General features: G+C 44.3%; 3 non-coding genes across 3 annotated transcripts; 1 reads left to right on the top strand and 2 right to left on the bottom strand.

Annotated features, from left to right (window-relative positions):
* Nucleotides 1-8,645: 8,645 nt before the first annotated feature.
* Nucleotides 8,646-8,716, bottom strand: Trnag-gcc. Its single transcript has one exon. It is a non-coding gene; the product is annotated as a tRNA-Gly (tRNA).
* Nucleotides 8,717-9,312: 596 nt separating this feature from the next.
* On the bottom strand, nucleotides 9,313-9,383 carry Trnag-gcc. The gene has a single exon. It is a non-coding gene; the product is annotated as a tRNA-Gly (tRNA).
* A 2,944-nt stretch (nucleotides 9,384-12,327) lies between these two features.
* On the top strand, nucleotides 12,328-12,410 carry Trnal-aag. Its single transcript has one exon. It is a non-coding gene; the product is annotated as a tRNA-Leu (tRNA).
* The last annotated feature ends 1,900 nt before the right edge of the window (nucleotides 12,411-14,310 follow it).

Genomic DNA, 14,310 nt, shown 5'->3' with positions numbered 1-14,310 from the left:
CGGCGGAGCAACACCTCATACAGGAAGAGGTTTTCGGGGACGGCGCAGCGGCAGACCCAAGCGGCAGGGACAGGCGTGCAATAAGGAGAGCAGATCGCCCTACTACAATTGAATCAAAGAGGTAGGCCTTTGGTTGGCCAGGTCACTGGCACACGGGGAGCCTGGTCCTGTCCTGAAGATCCTTCGGAGGGGTGAGAGGGTTCTTGGCCTGCAGCAGGAACCAGGAAAGAGAGCGAGGGCATTTTGTAAGCGGAGCCCTTGGCCAGCAGGGAAACCTGATGCGGTTTTTAAAAGACCCATTAGATAGGATCAATAGGAGGAGATGGGCAGGCGCCAAGGCAAGAATTCACCCAACAATCTGAAAAACAACATGAAAACACCAGAACCCAATGATCTTACAACAGAAGTATTTGAACAACCTAACACAGAAGAAGTGGAAAAAATCGACTTTATGAAGGCAATAGAGTCCCTTAAACAACATGTAAAAAATGCCCTTATAGAAATGGATGAGAAGTATAACAAAAAGTTTGAAGAAATGAGTAAATACGTACATGATACCCTGGGAAACCAAGAAAAAACAATCAAACAGGTAATGGAAACAGTTCAAGAACTGAAAACTGAAATGAAGGCAAGGAAGAAAATACAAACTGAGGACCAGCTGGATATGGAAAATCTAGGCCAACGAGCAGAGTCTACAAAAACAAGCACAATCAATAGAATACAAGAGCTAGAAGAAAGAATCTCAGATGCTGAGGACACCATAGAGAAAATAAACGAACAGATCAAAGAAAACAGCAAAGCCAACAAATTCTCAACACAAAACATTCAGGAACTATGGGACACAATAAAAAAACCAAACCTAAGAATAATAGGAATAGAAGAAGGAGAAGAGTCACAGCTCAAAGGCCCAGAAAATATTTTCAACAAAATTATGGAAGAAAACTTTCCCAACTTAAAGAAAGATATTCATACAAATATTCAAGAAGCATACAGAACACCAAACAGACTGGATCAAAGAAAAACATCTCCTCGCCATATAATAATCAAAACACAAAATATACAGGTTAAAGAAAGAATATTAAGAGCTGCAAAGGAAAAAGGGCAAGTAACTTATAACAGTAAACCGATCAGACTTACACCTGACTTCTCTATGGAAACTATGAAAGCCAGAAGGTCCTGGATAGAGGTTCTGCAGAAGCTAAGAGACCATGGATGCAAACCCAAACTACTATACCCAGCCAAGCTATCGTTCATTATCAATGGAGAAAACAAGACATTCCAGGATAAGAACAAATTTAAACAATACGTAGCCACAAATCCAGCCCTACAGAAAGTAGTAGAAGGAAAATCGCAACCCAAGGAATCCAACACTGCCAACAGTGCCTAAATAACCCAGGCATCTAATGACCCTTCACCAGCACATCTCAAAGAAGGGAGACACACAATCTCTACTACCAAAAGCAATAAGAATAACCGGAGTAAACAACCACTGGTCATTAATATCACTTAATATTAATGGGCTCAATTCACCTATAAAAAGGCACAGGCTAAAAGACTGGATACGAAAACAGGATCCAACATTCTGCTGTTTGCAAGAAACACATCTCAACCACAAAGACAGGCACCTACTGAGAGTAAAGGGTTGGGAAAAGGTGTTTCAAGCAAATGGTCCTAAGAAAAAAGCAGGTGTGGCCATACTAATTTCTAACAAAACTGACTTCAAACTAAAATCAATCAGAAGAGACCGAGATGGTCACTTTATACTCATAACAGGAACAATTCATCAGGATGACGTCTCAATCCTGAATATCTACGCCCCCAATATAAAAGCACCTACTTATGTAAAAGAAATATTACTAGAACTCAAGGCAGACATCAAACCACACACACTAGTAGTAGGAGACTTCAACACTCCTCTCTCACCAATGGACAGGTCAATCAGGCAGAAACCTAATAGAGAATTAAGAGAATTATTGGAGGTAATGAAGCAAATGGACTTAACAGACATCTGTAGAACATTCCACCCAAATAGGAAAGAGTATACCTTCTTCTCTGCAGCTCATGGAACCTTCTCAAAAATTGACCACATATTCAGAAACAAAGGAAACCTCCACAGATACAAAAAAATATCAGTGTCCACCTGTGTCTTATCAGATCATCACGGATTAAAGTTAGAAGGCAACAACCACGCTGCCCTCAAAAAACCGACAAACTCATGGAAACTGAACAGTCAACTACTGAACCACACCTGGGTCAAGGAAGAAATCAAGAAAGAAATTAAAGTCTTCCTTGAATTTAATGAAAATAAAGGGACAACATACTCAAACCTATGGGACACAATGAAAGCAGTGCTAAGAGGAAAGTTCATCGCACTAAGTGCCCACTTAAAGAAAACGGAGAATGCATACATTGGGGACTTAACAACACACCTGAAAGCTCTAGAAAAAAAGAAGCAGATGCGCCCAGGAGAAGTAGAAGACTGGAAATAATAAAACTGAGGGCTGAAATCAACAAAATAGAAACACAGAAAACAGTCCAAAGAATCAATGAAACAAAAAGCTAACATTAAATTAAACGGAGAAAAAGTCAAAGCCATCCCACTAAAATCAGGAACACGACAAGGATGTCCACTCTCTCCATACCTCTTCAACATAGTGCTTGAAGTTCTAGCAATAACAATAAGACAACATAAGGAGATCAAGGGGATTCGTATTGGAAAGGAAGAAGTTAAGCTTTCGTTATTTGCAGATGATATGATAGTGTACATAAGCGACCCCAAAAATTCTACCAAAGAACTCCTACAGCTGATAAACACCTTTAGTAATGTGGCAGGATACAAGATCAACTCCAAAAAATCAGTTGCCTTCCTATACACTAAGGATAAGGAAGCAGAGAGGGAAATCAGAGAAGCATCACCTTTCACAATAGCCACAAATAGCATAAAATATCTTGGGGTAACTCTGACCAAGGAAGTGAAAGATCTATTTGACAAGAACTATAAGTCTTTGAAGAAAGAAATTGAAGAGGACACCAGAAAATGGAAAGACCTCCCTAGCTCTTGGATTGGGAGGATCAACATAGTAAAAATGGCAATTCTACCAAAAGCAATCTATAGATTCAATGCAATCCCCATCAAAATCCCATCAAAATTCTTCACAGATCTGGAGAAGACAATAATCATCTTTATATGGAAAAAAAACCCAGGATAGCCAAAACAATCTTATACAATAAAGGATTGTCTGGAGGCATTACCATCCCTGACTTCAAACTCTATTACAGAGCTACAGTGTTGAAAACAGCTTGGTATTGGCATAAAAACAGAGAAGTCGACCAATGGAATCGAATAGAAGACCCTGACATTAACCCACAAACCTATGAACACCTGATTTTCGATAAAGGAGCTAAAAGTATACAATGGAAAAAAGAGAGCTTCTTCAACAAATTGTGCTGGCAAAACTGGATGTCAATCTGTAGAAGAATGAAAATAGATCCATATCTATCACCATGCATAAAACTCAAGTCCAAATGGATTAAAGACCTCAATATCAGTCCGAACACACTGAACCTGATAGAAGAGAAAGTGGGAAGTACTCTACAGCACATGGGCACAGGAGACCACTTCTTACGTCTAACCCCAGCAGCACAGAAACTAAGGGCATCATTGAATAAATGGGACCTCCTGAGGCTGAGAAGCTTCTGTAAAGCAAAGGACACTGTCACTAAGACAAAAAGGCAACCCACTGACTGGGAGAAGATCTTCACCAACCCCGCAACTGACAAAGGTTTGATCTCCAAAATATATAAAGAACTCAAGAAACTAGACCGCAAAAAGGCTAATCAACCCAATTATAAAATGGGGCACTGAGCTGAACAGAGAATTCTCAACAGAAGAACTTCAAATGGCCAAAAGACACTTAAGGTCATGCTCAACTTCCCTAGCGATCAGGGAAATGCAAATCAAGACAACTTTAAGATACCACCTTACACCTGTCAGAATGGCTAAAATAAAAAACACCAATGATAGCCTTTGCTGGAGAGGTTGTGGAGAAAGGGGTACACTCACCCATTGCTGGTGGGAATGCAAACATGTGCAACCACTCTGGAAAGCAGAGTTTCGGTTTCTCAGGAAATTCGGGATCAACCTACCCCTGAACCCAGCAATACCACTCTTGGGAATATACCCAAGAGAGGCCCTATCATACAACAAAAGTATATGCTCAACTATGTTCATGGCAGCATTGTTTGTAATAGCCAGAACCTGGAAACAACCTAGATGCCCTTCAACGGAAGAATGGATGAAGAAAGTATGGAATATATACATATTAGAGTATTACTCAGCAGTAAAAAAACAAGGACTTCTTGAACTTTGCATACAAATGGATGGAAATAGAAAACACTATCCTGAGTGAGGTAAGCCAGACCCAAAAAGACGAACATGGGATGTACTCACTCATATTTGGTTTCTAGCCATAAATAAAGTACATTGAGCTTATAATTCATGTTCCTAGAGAAGCTAAATAAGAAGGTGAATCCAAAGACAAACACATAGGCATCCTCATGAATATTAACCTTCATCAGGCGATGAAAGGAGACAGAGACCCACATGGGAGCACCGGACAGAAATCTCAAGGTCCAAATCAGGAGCAGAAGGAGACGGAGCACGAGCAAGGAACTCAGGACTATGAGGGGTGCACCCACACACTAAGACAATGGGGATGTTCTATCGGGAACTCACCAAGGCCAGCTGGCCTAGGTCTGAAAAAGCATGGGATAAATCCGGACTAGCTGAACATAGCGGACAATGAGGAATACTGAGAATTCAAGAACAATTGCAGTGAGTTTTTGATCCTACTGCACGAACTGGCTTTGTGGGAGCCTAGGCAGTTTGGATGCTCACCTTACGAGACCTGGATAGAGGTGGGCAGTCCTTGGGCTTCCCACAGGTCAGGGAACCCTGATTGCTCTTCAAGCAGATGAGGGAGGGGGACTTGATCGGAGGAGGGGGAGGGAAATGGGAAGGGCTTGCGGGGACGAGGCAGAAATCCTTAATAAATAAATTAATTAAAAAAAATAAAAAATAGGCCGGGCGGTGGTGGCGCACGCCTTTAATCCCAGCACTCGGGAGGCCAGGGGCAGGCAGATCTCTGGGAGTTCGAGGCCAGCCTGGTCTACAAGAGCTAGTTCCAGGGCAGGCTCCAAAGCTACAGAGAAACCCTGTCTCGAAAAACAAAACAAAACAAAACAAACAAAAAAAAAAACCAATAAATAATTAATAAATTAAAAAATAAAAAAAACAAAAAAATAAAATTGATATTCAGTGAGCTCTACATTTTTCAATGCTCTCCTCCCTGCCTCTCCCCTCCCCCTTCAATCCTCCCCCAAGGTCCCCATGCTCCCAAATTACACAGGAGATCTTGTCTTTTTCTACTTTCTACTTCCCATATAGTAAGTCTATGTAAATCTCTCTTAGAGTCCTCATTGTTGTCTAAGGTCTCTGGGATTGTGGTTTTTAGGCTAGCTTTCTTTGCTTTACATTTAAAAACCACATATGAATGAATACATGTGATAATCGTCTTTCTGTGTCTGGGTTACCTCATTCTAAATAAAGATTTTAGCTCCATCCATTTTCCTCAAAATTCAAGCTGTCGGGTTTTTTTTTTTTTCTCTTTCTGCTGTGTAGTACTCCATTGTGTAAATGTACCACATTTTCCTTACCCATTTTTTGGTCGAGGGGCATTTAGGTTATCTCCAGGTTCTGGCTATGACAAACAAAGCTGCTATGAACATGGTTTAGCACATGGCCTTCTGGAACAATTGAGCATGCTTTGGACAAATACACAAAAGTGGTATTACTGGGTCTTGAGGAAGGTTGTTTCCTAATTTTCTGAGAAATCGCCACACTGACATCCAAAGGTGTTGTACCAGCTTGCATTCCCACCAACAATGAAGAAGTGTTTTCTTTTCCCCACAACCTCTCCAGCATAAGTTGTCGTCAGTGTTTTTGATCTTAGCCATTCTTTCAGGTGTAAGATGTAAATTCAGAGTTGTTTTGATTTGCATTTCTCTGCTGACTAAGGATGTTGAGCATTTCCTGAAGTGTCTTTCAGCCATTTTAGATTCCTCTGTTAGAGTTCTCTGTTTATGTCTTTACTCCATTTTTTTATTGGATTATGTGTTGTTTTGGTGTCCAATTTCTTGAGTCCTTTGTATATTTTGGAGGTCAGACCTCTGTCTGATGTGGGGTTAGTGAAGATCTTTTCCCATTCTGTAGGTGGTCATTTTGTTCTGTTGACCGTGTCCTTTCTTTACAGAAGGTTTTCAGTTTCAGGAGGACTCATTTGTTAATTGTTTCTTTCAGTGTCTATGCTGCTGGGCTTCTATTTAGGAAGTGGTTCCCCATGCCAATGCGTTCAAGAGTACTTCTCATTTTCTCTTTTATAAATTTGAGTGTATCCGGCTTTATGTTGAGGTCTTTGATCCATTTGGACTTGAGTTTTGTGCATGGTGATAGATAGCGGTCTATCTTCATTTTTGTACATGTTGATATCCAGTTATGCCAGCACCATTTGTTAAATATGCTTTCTTTTTCCATTTGATACATTTTGCTTGCTTGTCAAAAGATGATGGGTCTTTAGTCGAACATGTAGGGTATTGTCTTGATTCACAAGTGGTGTGGGAGGGCACATGAAGGGAAGGAGGTGGGTGGTTGTCTCGCACCGGATAAGAGAGCCAGTAAGCAGCCCTCATGCTAGTCCTCTGCTCCAATTCCTGCCTCTAGGTCTCTCAGCCCACCTGCTTATAAGCCCCAAACCCCAAACCTTAAAACCTTGTTCCCTAACGCCCATGAACTCCAGCCCCACCTTCCCCACCCATCTCCACTTCCATAATTGTGGCATTAAGGACTCCTAGGAAGAAATAAAACCATCTCACCTCAAGGTTTCTCTAAGTCACACATTTGATCAGAATATGACGTGATCCTGGTCCTTACTCAGAAATAAATGTGCAGGAAACACAGCAGATGGTCGCAGGACCTGTTGGCAGAGATCAGGCTGTCTCTGCTCCTATCCATTTCCAACGTCCCCTCAACACAAAGACCCCATACCTCAACACCACCAGGACCACCACCACCACCACCACCAGCAGCAGCAGCAGAAGCAGCAGCAACACCCAGGTTAAAAACCCCATCTCCAAGCCACCACATAGTGTCTCTCTTGGTCTTACTCGGCTACCTTGTTTGAGCTGTGACGGCCAACAAGAGTCAACTGAATAACCCCCCTTAGTTCTGTTCCTGGGTTCTCTTTAGAAAAAAGAAAAAAGCTGCCGTGTTCACGACCACTCCCACTCGCCTTTGTTCAGGCTGGTCAAGGACTGACAGGTGGCAGAGGGCAGTCCGTCTCCTGTGGTGAGACAGGCCCTTTCTCTGCCGGTGGGCGGTGGTTGGGTCTGGTGACAGGTGAGTGAACGTTTTCCTTTGTGGTACCCTCCGCAGTCGAGCACAAAGAGGATTAGGACTGCAGGAAGGGACACCCGGTCCAAGGCTTGGGAGGCCGGAGAAGGTGAGCAACACTGAGTCTGTGGACACCCTGAGCTCGCTGGAGCAGGCTTTGAGCCTTGTCGGTCAATTGGGCCCAGATAGGGAAGCTCCCTGGCCAGACGACTTGCCAATGAGCAGCCTGAACGAGCCTAGGTCTCAGAATGCCAGGGGTCAGTGCGGGACCTGCGAGGAAGAGCCATCTTGGCACAGGGGGACCTTCGATGGAGTTGCGCATGATTGTGCCTCTCTGGCCTGCGCGGAGTCGACTTCCCTGAGTTTCTGTCTAGTGTGCGTGTGTGTTTCTGGTGGGTGTGGTTGTTTTTGTGTGGGTGTGAGAGATAGAGAGAGAGAAAGACAGAGAGAGAGAGAGAGAGAGAGAGAGAGAGAGAGAGAGAGAGAGAGAGAATGAGAGAGATAGAGAGAGAAAAAGAGAGAGAGAAAGAGAGAAAGAGAGAGATAGGTAGAAAGAGAAAGAGAGACAGATAGAGAGAAAGATATATATATGTATGTATGTATGTATGTATATACAGAGAGAGAGAGACAGAGAGCGAGATAGACAAAGAGACAGAGAGAGAGAAAGAGAGAGAGAGAGAGAGAGAGAGAGAGAGACCTCCTGCCTGCTGCTGTCGCCCGGGAGCTCTGAAGCTCTCTGGGCTCTCCAAGAGTTGCTGTTGGCTAAGAAATAGGGGAGAGAAGGCACGTGGTCCCCTGCGGGGCTGTTTATGGGCAAAGGAGGCAGAACAGGGTCTGGGGCTAGGGAGGTTTTTGAGGTCCCGGCCAAGAGAGGTTCACCAAGTAAGTGTCGATTGTGGGAGAGCCAGGCTGTGCGTGGACGGCACTGTGGAGTGGGAGGCTGGAGGTTTGGGGTGTGAGTGCCGCGGGGTGGAGTTACAAGAAAGGTGGAGGCGCTGGAAGAAGTGGAGTGGTAAGGTAGCTGTAGCAGAGCGATGGTTAGGGCGGGTGATGGCGTCTGAGTTGAGGAGAGAGGACTAGGCTTAGGATGCTGGGCAGGCTGTGGGTGACTGGGTTAGTGGTAGTCCGCTGTGGCTGTGCACCCTGGGCATTGGGGACTGGGGCAGTGCGTGCATGAGGACCAAAAGGGACTGGACTCTGCATGGGCCGGGAATCGAACCCGGGCCTCCCGCGTGGCAGGCGAGAATTCTACCACTGAACCACCCATGCCATGGCCTAGGCTGTCACCTGACTGCTGTCACAGCCTGTGCTCCCGGACCAGCTAGCTCCTTCCCCCCCCCCCCCCCCCCCCCCCCACTCCCGGACAGGTAGATGCCGGGCCTTGGCCTCATGGACCAATCAGGAGAGCGCCTGCACCAGCCTAGATCCCAGAGGGCCAGGAAGAGCCATCTTGGCACAGGAGGACCTTCGATGGAGTTGCGCTTGTTTGTGCTTCTCTGGCCTGCGTGGCGGCTTACCTGTGTTTATTTTTGTTTGTGTGTGTGTTTCTGGTGTATGTGGTTGTTTGTGGGAGAGAGAGAGAGTGAGGGAGTAAGAGAGACCTCTTGTCGGCCGCTGTCGCCCGGGAGCTCTGAAGCTCTCTGGGCACTCCAAGAGTTGGCGAAGAAGGGGAGACCTGGTCCCCTGCGGGACTGTCCCTTGGCAAAGGAGGCAGAACAGGGTCTGGGGCTAGGAAGGTGTTTGAGGTCTCGGCCAAAAGAGTTTCACCAAGTAAGTGTTGATTGTGGACGGCACTGTGTAGTTGGAGGCTGGATGACGCTGGGTGGAGTTATTGCAACTGTGTGCGTACAAAAGAGACCGCTCTCTGCATGGGCCGGGAATCGAACCCGGGCCTCCCGCGTGGCAGGCGAGAATTCTACCACTGAACCACCCATGCAACTGCCCACAGTAAGTCTACAGCCTGCTACTGCTTCCGACAAGACCCCAGCAAACCCAGAGACGCTCAGGAATGTAAGCAGCGTTTTTTGAAGCCATTGGCCCATCCAGAGGACCAGGGACGTGGTGGTCTCAAAGAGCTACAGGTTCGGGTCTTGGTAGGTGTAGCCTCGTGAGCCTTTTAGGCTGGTTGAATCGGAGGGAGGCTTTTTTCACCACCTGGGTGAAAACTTTTCTGTCCATGGACAGTCATTGATCTTGCTCAAAGGGTGTTGTGATGCCGGTGGTGATTATGAAGAAAGCAGCATTATAATTCTCGATTTGTTATTTATCCATTTTTTGGAGATTTTAATTAAATAATAGGAAGTAAATATTTTTTACCTACTATTTCTCAGCCATTTACTATAGCCTCTATTTCTTGCATGTTTTTTAATTTTTTATTTGTTCTTAGGGTTTTTCTTGTTGTTGTTGTTGTTGTTGTTTTGTTTCTTTTTTCTTTTCTCTTTTTTTCTTTTACCCGAGACCAGCTCCACCTTTCGGGGCATCAGGACTGAGGTGTAAATTTGGAGAAAATGGAGAGTCTTATCACTGGTTGTTTCAAACACATTACCCCGAATAGCTCGAGCTTTATTTAATATACTGCATTTACTAATGTTTATGTATAATGCATTCAAACATGGGCAGTTTCAATTTATTTCCCTTTAATCATTTTCCAGGACATGAACATTTACCCATTTTAGTTTCTCTTCTTTTCCCCCACTTTTTGTCGTCATTAATTGACATTTTCCCTATATAAGCATGAATTTTATATTGCTCACCAAGTGATTATGTTTAGCTGGGCACTTCCTATTTGTACTCTGCCCAGGCTGCTTCCAAACATGTGGCTACAAAATAAAATACATTCAAACTCTATGTTTAGTCCTTAACATTATGATGCTTTTATATTTTTGTAGATAGCAGGGAATATGATCTCATACCTACAGCAATATTTTTCAGCTGTAAGTCAGTTTCTTACTGCCTGCACATCACTTTTATGTGAGAAGCACTTGTAATCCTGTACTTTTATACATTCTCGGAATTGTAATGATTAAATTCCTCATTAATTTTAACTGTTCAGACCAAGTTTCTATTCTGCCTGGCAGTTTCTCCTTGTACTTTTACTTCCAAGGGGACTGGGAGATTTAGATTCCTTTGCTGATATTTGAGCACTGGAAAAATGTCTGACCTGTCTTTCGTACCATGGCACCAGAGTGATCTCTGGCCTTTCAATACCCTTTATCTTTTCCTTATTTTTTCTATAAATTCTTAATGCCATCTTTTAAGAAACCATCTCCTAAGTTCTGGGGATGTAGCCTCCCCCCTCCCCCCCATCCATTTACCTGTCTCTTTAAGGACACTCAAGTAAGCAAGAGTCATTCATTACCCATAGAGAGTTCTCCCTGCTTACTCAAGATGGCTGCAAAGGCTGCCAGGGGCAACCTTTGATTAACTAATTTCTGCGATAGACAGCAAAGATGTTTAACTTCCTTGTAGAAACTTTAGAAAAATTGTCAGCTTTAGTTCCCTGTAAACTCAGCCACAATCAGAAGTGACAAAGGAAAACCATAATGACCATAAGAACAGGCATTACGAAAGTTAGACAGGCCTGAAGCTCGTGAGTTCCGTGGAATCAGCACAGAGGTCTGCAGCATCACCTGCACCGGTCCTTGCGGGTGGGCAGGATCCCCAAAGAGCCATAAGGGACTCCATTCACAGAACATCGGGGGGCCACTCCAGGAGATTACAGCATGGCTTCCGCCAGTTTTTTGCCACTATATTTTTCAGTATCATAAAAATACCTCTTTTGGATAAAAACAAAACAAACAACAAACAAACAACTAGGTTGGTTTCACATGAGTCAGAAACGCGTCTAATTTCAAGAAAACAATGACACTCAATTTGAAAAAGAAAAATCTGTCTCAAGGACAATCATACTCTTTGGTGCATTCCCAAATCGTCTGACTGCTTGTGAAGTACTTCCAGCAATGAAAGGAGATTTTATATTCCGTTGTCATGGTGTTTTGCCTCTGTTGTTGATTTTGTTCACATTATGTTGTTTCAACACTTAAACTCTTGTAGGTTGCAAACATCATGTCAAATTAGTAGCTATGTATAATATTTACTTATTTTATTTACTTAATGTAAACAAAAATTTTATATTTACTTACGTAAACAAAATTTACATAGAAATTTACATAAAATATTACTTAGATAAATAAAAACATTTACTTATGTAAGGAGTACTTAAATACAAAAATAGTAAGTACATATATAGAGAAGAACGTTTTACAAAACTTTGTGCATGCCTGGTGTGGTGGCACCTCCCTGCAGTCCCAGTTCATGGGAAGTAAATGCAGGAGGAGAGTCATCTGTAGCTACTGAAGTGAGCTTGTACTGTATAAGACAGTCTAAAATTAATTAATTGCTGGATTGATTAATGTCTTCCATAGGCTGGAGAGATGACTCGGTTGAGAGCATTAGCTCCTTTTCATATGAACCCTGGTTCAATTCCTGGGAGCTCACAATCCATTGTAACTCAACTTCTTAGGGATTTGATGCTCTCTCTGGACTCCATTTGATGCACATATATGGGAAAAAAGCAACCAGATATGTAAAAATAAACAATAAAGTATCTTTTAAAGTTTTTTTAGACAGTGTTGAGAGGTGTATATTATTATCTATTTTTATTTCTTTTTTGGTGCTAAGTCTGGCGTCCAGGGACAGTCACTGACTCATAACAACAAACATAAACCTTTAAATAAGATGACATGGAACACTTGAGCAGATATTTAAACACATTTAAGGAAAGACACCTAAGTACCTAAACTTCCACATTCACTCAGGTGGACCCAGGGGTGGAATTCCCATATCAGGAAGAGGAGCAGAGTAAAAGTCTTAAGCAAGTTGTCAGGATGGCCGAGCGGTCTAAGGCGCTGCGTTAAGGTCGCAGTCTCCCCTGGAGGCGTGGGTTCGAATCCCACTTCTGACAAGCTTTTTTTTTTTTTTTATTATAACACGCACACCTGAGATACAACATTTCACACTTCCTTCCAAAACCACTTTAGTGTCTCCAATCCCCTCATCCACACAACTTACCTTATTAGACAGTGCTTGGAGAAAAACCATCTTGTAAACACACGCAAAATTCTGGTAAAGGCGTTGTTTCCTGTTTGTGAGAGGCCTGTGTGAAAATAGAGTAACAGTGCCGGTCCTGAGCATTGGAGCCACAGGGGCAGCCAGGCCGTTGCCTGTGCCTTCTGGAAGCAGAGGACTTTGTACACAAAACGTTGAACACCAGCAGATGGCCAACCTGTTAGTGAGGTTAGTGTGGTGTCGGTAGAGTAACCCTTAGGCCAGTTCCATTTCCTCCAACCCCGGCAGGAAACACCCACCGCGCCCATCTTGCTGGGCCGTGGTCTTCGAGGTATCTTCTCTGCTGGTGGCCTTTCCCTATGCACGCCTGCTTGATTCCTAGTCAACACACAGCCCCAGCCCCTTATGCCAACCTCCCACCACCACCCCGCACTCCTTCCCTGCCAGCAGGAGGAGCCCATTCTGTGTTACCCTCTCAGTTCGCGGGCCACTGTACCCTACGCGACCCTGGCAAGGGCCTGGAGATTGAAAGAACACACAAGAGACCGGGGTCATTCGAAAGCAGATCAGCCGAATGTCGTTGATTCAACTTTGGGGAAATCCTTAAATACCTAGCTGCTGCTCAAGGAATTCCCCCCTCCCCCCCCCCCCCCCCCCCCCGCAGGCGGGAAATTACCATACCAACGATGGAGTAAACAAGGCCCTACAGCTAATCACCAGGTGGGGCGGAGGGAGCACACAAACAAACAGAATGTTTTAGCTGGCTGACCAGAAACTCCTCAAGTAACCCCAGGAGCAGGGGTAGACCAGTACTCTACAGGGGCACAGTCTGTATGCAGTCTGAGATAAAATCCACTGCCCACAATCCCTGGCCTACTCAAGGGCCTGGTGCCTGCCCTTAAACAGACTCTTCCCCTGCCCACCCCCCTCCACATACTTTAGCAAAGGAGCAGCTAACTGTGGAAAGCAGAGGCTATAGGACAGTGGCAATCTGTCGGGCAGGGGACCAGCAGGACAAGGTGAGGGTTGATGTGGGGAATTCTACAAGGAGAGAGAAGGGGCTCACTCACAGAGACTCAGTCTGAACCTGTGACTAATCCTCTTGGTCCATTCATGTTCCCCTGCCTGGCCCATTCACCCCAGGCCCAATATCTATCAAGGACATGCAAAAGGATTTAGTGTCTTCCTCCTGTCAGGGTCTACTAAAATTTTGACATTTTCCAGTGACTTTGCAACCTTTCTCCAGCTACGCCTTCCTCCCTCTCTTTCTTTCTTTTACACACACGCACACACATACACACACACAACACAGAAGAAAGCTGAACTCATCTTCAATAATCACAAATAATTCCTCATGCATATTTAAGCAGGAAAACAGATTCTTCATTCAAAAACGGAATGGATCCCACAGAGTGATGGAGGAAGGTCATTGGTTAAAAAAATAAAGAAACTGCTTGGCTGGCCCTCATAGGTTAGAACACAGGTGGGTGGAGAAAACAGAACAGAATGCTGGGAGGAAGAGGAAGTGAGCTCAGACTCGACCGCTCTCCTCTCGGGAGCAGACGACTCAGAAGAGACGCCATGCCCCGCTCCCGGGCAGACACAAGCGATGAAGCTCCGACCCAGGATAGACGTAGGCTAGAATCTTCCCAGTAAGACCAGTGCTCACAGATTATTAGAGATGGGTTGATCCGGATATCAGAATTAGCCAGTAAGGGCTAGAGCTAAAGGGCCAAGCAGTGTTTAAATGAATACAGTTTGTGTGTTGTTATTTCGGGCCTAAGCTAGCAGGCAGC

Source organism: Microtus oregoni, unplaced genomic scaffold (assembly GCF_018167655.1).
Source record: "Microtus oregoni isolate MIOR12 unplaced genomic scaffold, Mior012 000013F_ref0000133, whole genome shotgun sequence".
NCBI classification, from domain to species: Eukaryota; Metazoa; Chordata; class Mammalia; order Rodentia; family Cricetidae; genus Microtus; species Microtus oregoni.
The sequence above is the reverse complement of the archived record's forward strand: the minus strand, read 5'-3'. Positions and strand labels throughout refer to the sequence as shown.